Source organism: Neofelis nebulosa, chromosome 2 (assembly GCF_028018385.1).
Source record: "Neofelis nebulosa isolate mNeoNeb1 chromosome 2, mNeoNeb1.pri, whole genome shotgun sequence".
In the NCBI taxonomy this organism is placed as follows: Eukaryota; Metazoa; Chordata; class Mammalia; order Carnivora; family Felidae; genus Neofelis; species Neofelis nebulosa.
The window spans coordinates 146,131,931-146,140,201 of NC_080783.1; the positions used below are offsets into that span (position 1 = coordinate 146,131,931).

Genomic DNA, 8,271 nt, shown 5'->3' on the forward strand with positions numbered 1-8,271 from the left:
AAAAAAAAAGTTTCCAGACATTGCCAAATGTTTGCTGGGAGGCAAAATCACCCCTTGTTGAGAACCACTCTTCTTGAGGCAAATTATTAGCATCACTGACCTGTGCTTCACGTTTTCCACTAACTAGATCTCCCCTAACTCCATCAGTCTTGTTCTCTGCTCCAGCCAGGCAAACCTATTTACTATATTTGACTTGGGACAAAGCTCACTGCTTCCCCTAAAACATGCTCCTTCCCCCTTCCCCAAAGCACACAATACTTTTATCTGGCTCCAAACACCCTTTCCATTTCAGTATTCCTTGACCTCCTAGAAAAATGCAATCCCTTGCTTCTGGTGGTGTCCTCACTTGTATCTGTCTTACCTGCCCTCTATTTGTGCAAGAATCTTCTCCTTCCTTGTTAGGGAACCACAACACCCACTCTGGTTTTCTGCTTGCTGCTGGCACTCAATAAAGTGACTGGTGTTTCTTAAAATGTCAAGAATCAGCTCCAATTATGTATGAAAAGTACGTGAAATCCCTTACCAACTACCATTTCAAGAGCATGTGTGATCATGAGTACACAGTTGGAACAAAACTTTTGACTTCTTCACAGATAGTGCCAATTTACCTGTGTTACTGAGATTGAACCAAGTGTAACTTCCATCATACAGCTACCAAAACAGTTTAGCTACCAGGACATGACAAACACATCAACATTTTGTGAAATTAATTTTAAAAAGCTCATCACAGTATAAAAGTGAAGGGAAAACAGCAAAGTGTTGATCAAGTTTTTGAATTCTGTAAACCTTGGCAAGGAGAAAAAGATATGAATATGGCTCAATACTTTAGCTGTTGCATCATACACTACTCAACATGGTAACAGAAGAGACTGGGGGACTGGGTCACCTAAGGACACTTCCCTCTGCAAACTTCTAACGTGTTGAGTTTTAATCAACAAAGTACACACTCACACACCGTCAATAAAAACGAGACAAACCTAAGATAAAATGTTCAAATATGTAAGTAAACCATGCCAATTCAAGATTTGCATTTTCTTTCAGCTCCGTGGATTACCTAATCATTTTACAGGAGACTCCCTAAATAACCTACAGAGACCAAACACTCCAAATCAACTGTGCTGGATCCTTATTTTAACTCATCTCAGGATCTTTTCTCTCTTGCTTTTGCACTTTAACAGGATTTTAATCAACTGATGTGGAATACAAGAGAAGTGACAACTCTAACCCTTTCCTAGCTGATGGCAGGGGTTTGGCCAGTATTTATGGACAGTAAAATGAAATGCTGTCTACGGACCTCCTTTACTAGCCATGGATTCTTCCCACAGGTCTGTAAAGAGCGGCGGAGGTGGGGGCGGGGGGGGGTCCCAGAAGCTTTGGTGGGGAAGGTCTGAATCACTGTCATTCTTGGCACTTGGAAGTGCCCTTTGGTTGTTTATGAGGCAAACAGCCGTCACCATTACTGCAGACAGTAACTCCTCGCCTGTCCAAACTCTTCCAAAGTCCAGCACAGAACACAAAATAGGTGCTCAATAAGAGCGGCCTGAATGGAATTTTATTTTCAAAGCTCAGGAAAGTTTCCAGAAGCCTGCTCTCTTTTTACTCAGTTATCTTTCAAAATATATCCTCACAGATTTGCCCAACAAGAAATATTTTTGAAATTCAAGGAAGAAAAAGGAGGAAATTTGCAAAGCAGGAGCCATGTATGAGCCCAAGTAGCTCAAGTTGGGCCCCACAATTGGCTAGGACTCCCCAGTACTGTTCCCCATCTCTCGGCCTACCTCTTGAGCGCTCGCTCCCTCACACCTTTGCGTTGTTTCTGTCCTGAAGCCTCACCTCCCCACCTTCTGCCACACAACCCCCAGCTGCGTACCCACTGGGACCGCAAATCCCCACCTCTTCCTCTCCAGCAGGGACCTACCTCTCCTCCCTCGACCTGCGGCAGCTCTCCTTCACTGCGGCTGGCTTTTTAAGAAACACAACACAGAAAACAAAACAAAACAAAAAAACAGCCCTCCAAAAAAACCAAAAGCCTAATTTGTTTATCCTCACGGGAGACCCCAAATGAGGGGGACATTAGGAGGAAGGCCTCTATCAACCCTCCAGTAAGCAACTTCCCCCAATCCTCCTTCCCAAGCCCCTGGCCAGGATTCGAGCAGAAGTCCAGTTCCCAAGTGCCCACGCCTTCAAACAAGCTAGAAGCGGATTATACCGGTACCCAACCCGGAGATGGCCCGCGGCGGGCAGGGTGCACCTGCGGGCCCCCAGCTCCCTCCCTCCGGCGCGGGGGGCGGGGCGCGGCCCTCATTCCCCGCCCAGCCCACCCGGCGCGGGAAGCAGGCGAGGGGGAGGCGTTTCACGAGAAGTTAAAGGGCTCACCTTCTGGGCTCCTGGCCAGCAAGGCCAGACACCAAACACCCACCTCCGGGAGGAATCAGCGGAGCCGAAACCGGGACTCCCCGCCCTCCCGACTGCGCGGACGGGGGCGACGGGAGGGAGCGCGCGCGAGGGGGAGCTGGAGGGAGGCAGTCCACACTCTCCTCTCTCAGGGCCCACCGCCGGCGGCCGAGGCTTCGGCGGCGCCCGCCGCTCCAGTTGCCCAGAGCGGCGCAATCTTCCGGGCCCGGGCGGTCGCAGACGGGAACCCAGCGCGGCCCCGCGCGCCGCCCGCGCCCCCCCCCCCCCCCCCGCCCCTCGCTGCCAGTTCCCCGCCGCGGGGCAGGACGCCTGCGCCGGGGGCGCGCGCTTCGGCTCCGGGGCGGCTCCCACCTGCGCGGCCCCGGCCCCGGCGAGGCTAGCACTAACCTTGGGGGGCAGTCGGGGCAGCTTGGCCGCCGAGCCACGGCTTATGCTGAGGCGGGAGGTGGCGGCATCACCTGCGGCGGGCGGCGGCTGCACCGGGACGCGCCGGGGCGGCGAAGGCGCGCGGCGCCCTGGACCCTGCTCCCGAGGCCCCGCCCGCGGCTGCCACCTCGAAGCGCGGCGGAGGAGCCGGGGCACCACGGGCGGCGGCAGCGGCGACGACGGGAGCAGCAGCACATGACTCTGTAACGGGGGGAATTAGACAAAGCGTAACATGGACTCCGGGCCCGTGCAGGCGCTGCAGCTCCGGGACCAACCGCAGCCAGCGAGCGCCGCGACTGGCTCGGCCACAGCCAATGGGGCGGGCCGGGGCCTCCATGTGACGGCGAGCACTTTCCCCTGGCCGCCCTGCCGCGCCCGCGGAGGGTCGGGGCTCTTCCGCAGCGGGCCGAGCTCACCGGAGGGGGCTTGCGGCCAGTTAGGTGGCCCAGGGTCGGGGATTGGTGGCGGGAGGCTGCTGGCCGCCGAACAGGTGCATGGGGCGGGGAAGATCGCTGTCGCCTGAAGACTTACCTGTCAAACGCCTACCTGAGCAGGGCGCGGAGCCAGGCAGACGCTGTCGCCTGGAGGGAGCGGGGCAAGGTCAGCAACCTTCGCCCTTCCTGGGTCTGTCCTTTTGACTAAAACTCTGATATTAAGACATGGGGAGAAATGCAGTGACATGGTAGGGGGGAACTGGCGTAAAAGTCGTTTAAGCAGGCTCTAGTCTAAGGAGCTAAGTACTTGCCTCGGATTCGGGGCACTCACAACTTTATCTTGGCACGAATAGCTTTTCGGCTTCATTTGTTCCGTCTCTGCTATTAAAGATATATTGGAGAGTCGGTTCTTGTTTTAATCCGAGTCTACTCTCTTTTCCCCATTCCTTTTTACCAAAATTATCTTGTGCCTGAAGCCGGCAGGTGAACGGCTGCCCTCTGCTAAGGACTGTCCTGCTAAGGCTGTCCTGTTCCCCAGCCTGATAGTTTTCCCTCTTGTTTTTGTTGTAATATTGAAATGTGTTTCCCCTGTTTCTCATGGGGAGAAGCAGGGATAAACAAGTAAAGCCAGGAGGGATGTTTGGAATTGGTGCTTTATAACAAGTCAAGTGGCTTCAGCCCAATACTTCAATATCTCCTTTTATCTGAATCCACCCATTTCTGTGAACAACGGAAAGTCCCATCTCTGTTAAGGTCTCTCCATGTCAGTGAATGTTCAGTCACCATTAACTCCGCGTCCCCATGTTTCTTGTAAACATGGGGCACAAAATGTGACAGGTACTCGGGTGGATGTGTGTTTAGATATAGGATATAGGCAGGCCTTAGAAAGAGTGGTTTTCTAGGTTTCAGGAAAGGCTTCCGAGAGAAGAGGGTGATTAGAACCGACCCTGGAAAGGGAGCCCTTGTTGATCAGGCCCTGGAAGTGAAGAAGACCAGCCGTGGCAGGGAGGAGCATGAACAGAGGTCCAGAGCACACTCAAGGGACTGTCCTAGATGAATTACCACATGACACTAGATTTTGAACCCTTCTGACCTTCTCTTGCTTTCTCACTTTCCTTGCCCTGTCCCTCATACCAGCAGCCTCTCCTATTCCACACACCCAGCTGAGAAGGAGGTATGTGGGCAGGGGCTGTGCACTAAGCGATTTAATCACAGAACCAGATTTGCTCTTCTGGATGTTAGAACAGTTTTAAAACTGTTAACATCTAGTGGTGTAATAGTTTGATTGAAAACACCCCACTATTGTAACTGATTTGGAATGTTTTGCTGTTTGTAAAAACACTTTGTTCCATGTTTTGATCTTACTGGGGCTTTAAACTATGATTTGAGATTTCAGAGAAATAGGATTTCAAGATTGGTATAAACTAAGAAAAAAAATAATACTTAAAATACAGTTAAATATGGAGAAGCAGGCATTCACATACACTTATCAGTACAAATTGGGTAAATCCTTTTGGAGGGCAATTTGGCAACTTTGGAAAAAATACGTATGTGTGTTATTTTTGACCAGATAAGTCCACCTCTAGGAGTTTATACTTCAGGCTTATATATGCAAAAAATATATATTTCAGAAATATTTATACATGTGTCTAAAAATACATGTACAGGTGTTTATTGCATTGTCTGTAATAACAAAAACATGTAATGGTGTACAAGTCTAACAAGCCAGTAGGAAACTTTAAGCAAACTATACTAGATCTGTAAAAGGAAACCAAGTAGCCACTAATATAAAAAAGATAGATCTATTTGTACATGGAAGAACATTCAAAATCTATAAGTGAAAAAAGCAAACTGCAGAACAGTATGGATGCTATGATCTCATTTTTATTTGCATTTTTTCTTGTCTCTAACCATACATGCTATTAAATGTATGCTTAGTGGAAATCTGGAAGCATGTGTAACAAGCAGTTAGCAGTGGTTATCTCTGGCTGTGGGATCACGACGGCCATTCGCTTTCTCTTACAAAGTTCTGTGCGTTTGCATTGTTTTTATGTCGAGCACATATTACTTAGATAACAAGAAAAATAATAAAAACATTTTTAAAGGTAAAATTGGTAAGAACTCTCCCAATAACAAACAATGAAAAATCACTGTGATGGTCCGGGATGTAAAAGGATGTCACCTTCCTTTATTCCCCAAGGAAAACAAATGGGAAGGAGACGAAGGACAATAATTGATGTAACATTGGATTCAAAGTTAAGAAATATGACAGAAAAGGAACCTGGGGCTACTCTAGGCATGTCTACAGGGATGAGGTGGGGGAAACAGACTTCAAGAAGTTCTGTTCAACAAGAACTTACACAGCAGTTACTATCCTTTGCTGAGTTGTTACAGTCAGGAATCTGGTAGCCGTTCAGGCACACGGTAAATCTGTATCTCGCTAATAACAAGTGCAGTGCTTATGATGGGCCAGGCACTGCCCTAAGTACTGTACATATGTTTGCTTAGTCCTCACAGCAACCCCAGGAGATAGATACTATTCCTAGCCTCATTTTTTAAGACTGGAAGCAAAGGCCTGAGGAGGTTATAAAATTAGCTCAAGTTTACGCAGCCTTTAAGTGGCTCTAGAGGTAAGCACTTACCATATTGTCTAAAAGGACCTTTTAAGATAAAGGCCATTATACATTATTACCTGAGCATCTGTTTTTAGCAAGTATTGTAATTCTAGGTTGATTTTTGCTTACCTAAACTATAGTGTTTGGCATGGCCCTGAGGCACTCAGTAATACCGAATGAATGAACGAATAATTGACTTTCCTATGGAGAAGCCTCTAAGCTCCTGGGAGGAGCGAGTTTGCGTTGTTCCCCTTTTTATCACCTAGTAGAATGCCCAACATGTGGTAAGCAATATGAATTCCGATAATCTGTAAACATGTTTTTGAAATATTGTACGGGAGTCAAGCTTTATAAATTGATCCTAAATACACTGGGGTAGCTTATGAATATAATAGCATGATGAATTCCTTGTAACATGAAGAAGAGCCGTGGGGCACAGGGCTAAATCTGGATACACCTGCATAACCACACATAAATAAATATAGACTATATTTGCTTGGAAAGTGGCAGTAATGCCAAAGAGCGGAAGGGATACAAAATTGCACATTATTTGAGCCTCTTTTTCTCTCATCTCTCTTGGTTTCTGAAATGGGGAGGAAGATACATACCTCAAGTTATTGTGAGGCCCAGGACTAAATGACATGTGGAAAGGGCTTAGCTAAGTGCCTTATAACATAGGCATTGCTCAGTAAATGTTACCTATTGTAAGTGTGTCCATTTATTATAAATGTGACCTGATTTCCAAATCTATTGTGACTATAAACTCTACAGCTAACACAGTGGGCAATGTGGGGGAGCTCATATGCATATCGTGCTTTGAAATGGTAGAGTAGGGGCTCAGTCAAAGCAAATGGACACTCAGTCTCCTCTTCTTCTGTCCCACTTCCACTTTTCCTCTTCTTTTTATTATTTTACATGGGTTAAACCCATTTCACGTAGACTTATTTAAACTCTCAACCTAGGAGGTAGAAAGCAAATTGTCCCCTTTCCTCACAGCTGAGGAAATTGAAATGCTGGAGACTAGATTAGACATGAGCAGGTAGAGGAAGGAGAACAGTGAGGGGTGGAGGAACAGAACTGGGTGGGTGTGTGGGGTAACTCTCCGTAAGAATTGACATAATACGGGGTCCAAAGAGGAAGGGAATTTGCTAGGCTGTTATAATTAGAAATAAGACAGTGAAATCGAAACTAGAAGAACTAAGGGTACATGTCTTACCCACAATGAGGAGAAGTGGACCTATCCCTTCTAAGATAGATTCATAGAGTGAAAAAAAAATTAGGGTTGCCTATCTAGGCATGCCAGTGCTCTTTGTTAGCCCTAGACTGTGTTTTCTTCACTGGGGAAAATTTTTTTTTGAAGCATTTAAAAAAACACCAAATTTAACTAGGTGAGGATTGGTACCCATATCTTCTGCTTTCCTGCCAGCCACCATTAGGGATGGACTCTTCATGTTCTTAGCGAAAGCCAGTTTTTCTGCTCTTGAACCCCATCTCAAATGATAATTCCAGCAAGTCTCCTATATTACTAATTTACCCCTCTCTGCTGACTATTGCCATCAACATTTTTTAATTTTAATTGTTTCTTTTTAACATTTATTTATTTTTGAGAGAGAGATCAGGGGAGGGACAGAGAAGGGGACAGAAGATCGGAAGCCTGCTCCACACTGACAGTAGAGAGCCCGATGCGATGCTTGAACCCACGAACCTTCAAACTATGACCTGAGCTGAAGTTGGAGGCTTAGCCGACTGAGCCACCCACGCGTCTGACATTTTTTAAAAATATTATTTCTTCCATCTTAAGGAATAAACTGTCTCTTGACCCTACTATCCCTGCTCCATTTCTCATCTCTCCGTTGCATCTAAACATATTGTTTCCAATTCCTTTCTTCCCATTATCTTTTCCACTCAATCTAATTAGGGTTTTACTCCCAAAGCATCACAGAAACTGATCTGACCAAGATAACCGACAACTTCTACTTCACTAAATATAGCAGCGAATCCTTAACTGACCTCTCAGCTGCATTAGACCGCTCCCTCCTCTTTGGTAAACTACCTTGTCTGGACTTCCAGGACACCACACTCACTCTCTCCAAGGAGATCATCCACTCTTACGGCTTCGAGTTCCCTTTCTATGGCCAACAACCCGACATATGTGTCTCCAGCATATTTCTCTCTCCTGAGATCCAATTTGCATTTCTTAAAAATTTTTAAATGTTTATTTATTTTGAGAGAGAGAGAGTGTGTTAGTGTGAGTCGGGGAGGGGCAGAGAGAGAAAGAGAGAGAGAATCTCAAACAGCCTCCAAGCTGAGTACAGAGCCCAACACTGAACCAACTGAGCTACCCAGGTGCCCCCCCCATTTGCATTTCGAACTACTTTTTT

The 8,271-nt window shown here is 46.9% G+C and overlaps 1 protein-coding gene across 4 annotated transcripts in view; it reads right to left on the bottom strand.

Annotated features, from left to right (window-relative positions):
- Nucleotides 1-2,942, bottom strand: part of LRRC8D (leucine rich repeat containing 8 VRAC subunit D) — a 122,200-nt gene extending 119,258 nt beyond the window's left edge. For 2 of the 4 annotated variants that reach the window (XM_058716645.1, XM_058716647.1), the window contains exon 1: nt 2,803-2,942. The gene's annotated coding sequence lies outside the window, so the exon portion shown is untranslated. Of the gene's footprint in view, nt 1-1,918; nt 1,942-2,802 lie in introns of those variants that run through there. The other 2 variants (XM_058716648.1, XM_058716646.1) reach the window with 2 other exon arrangements.
- Between the last annotated feature and the right edge of the window lie 5,329 nt (nt 2,943-8,271).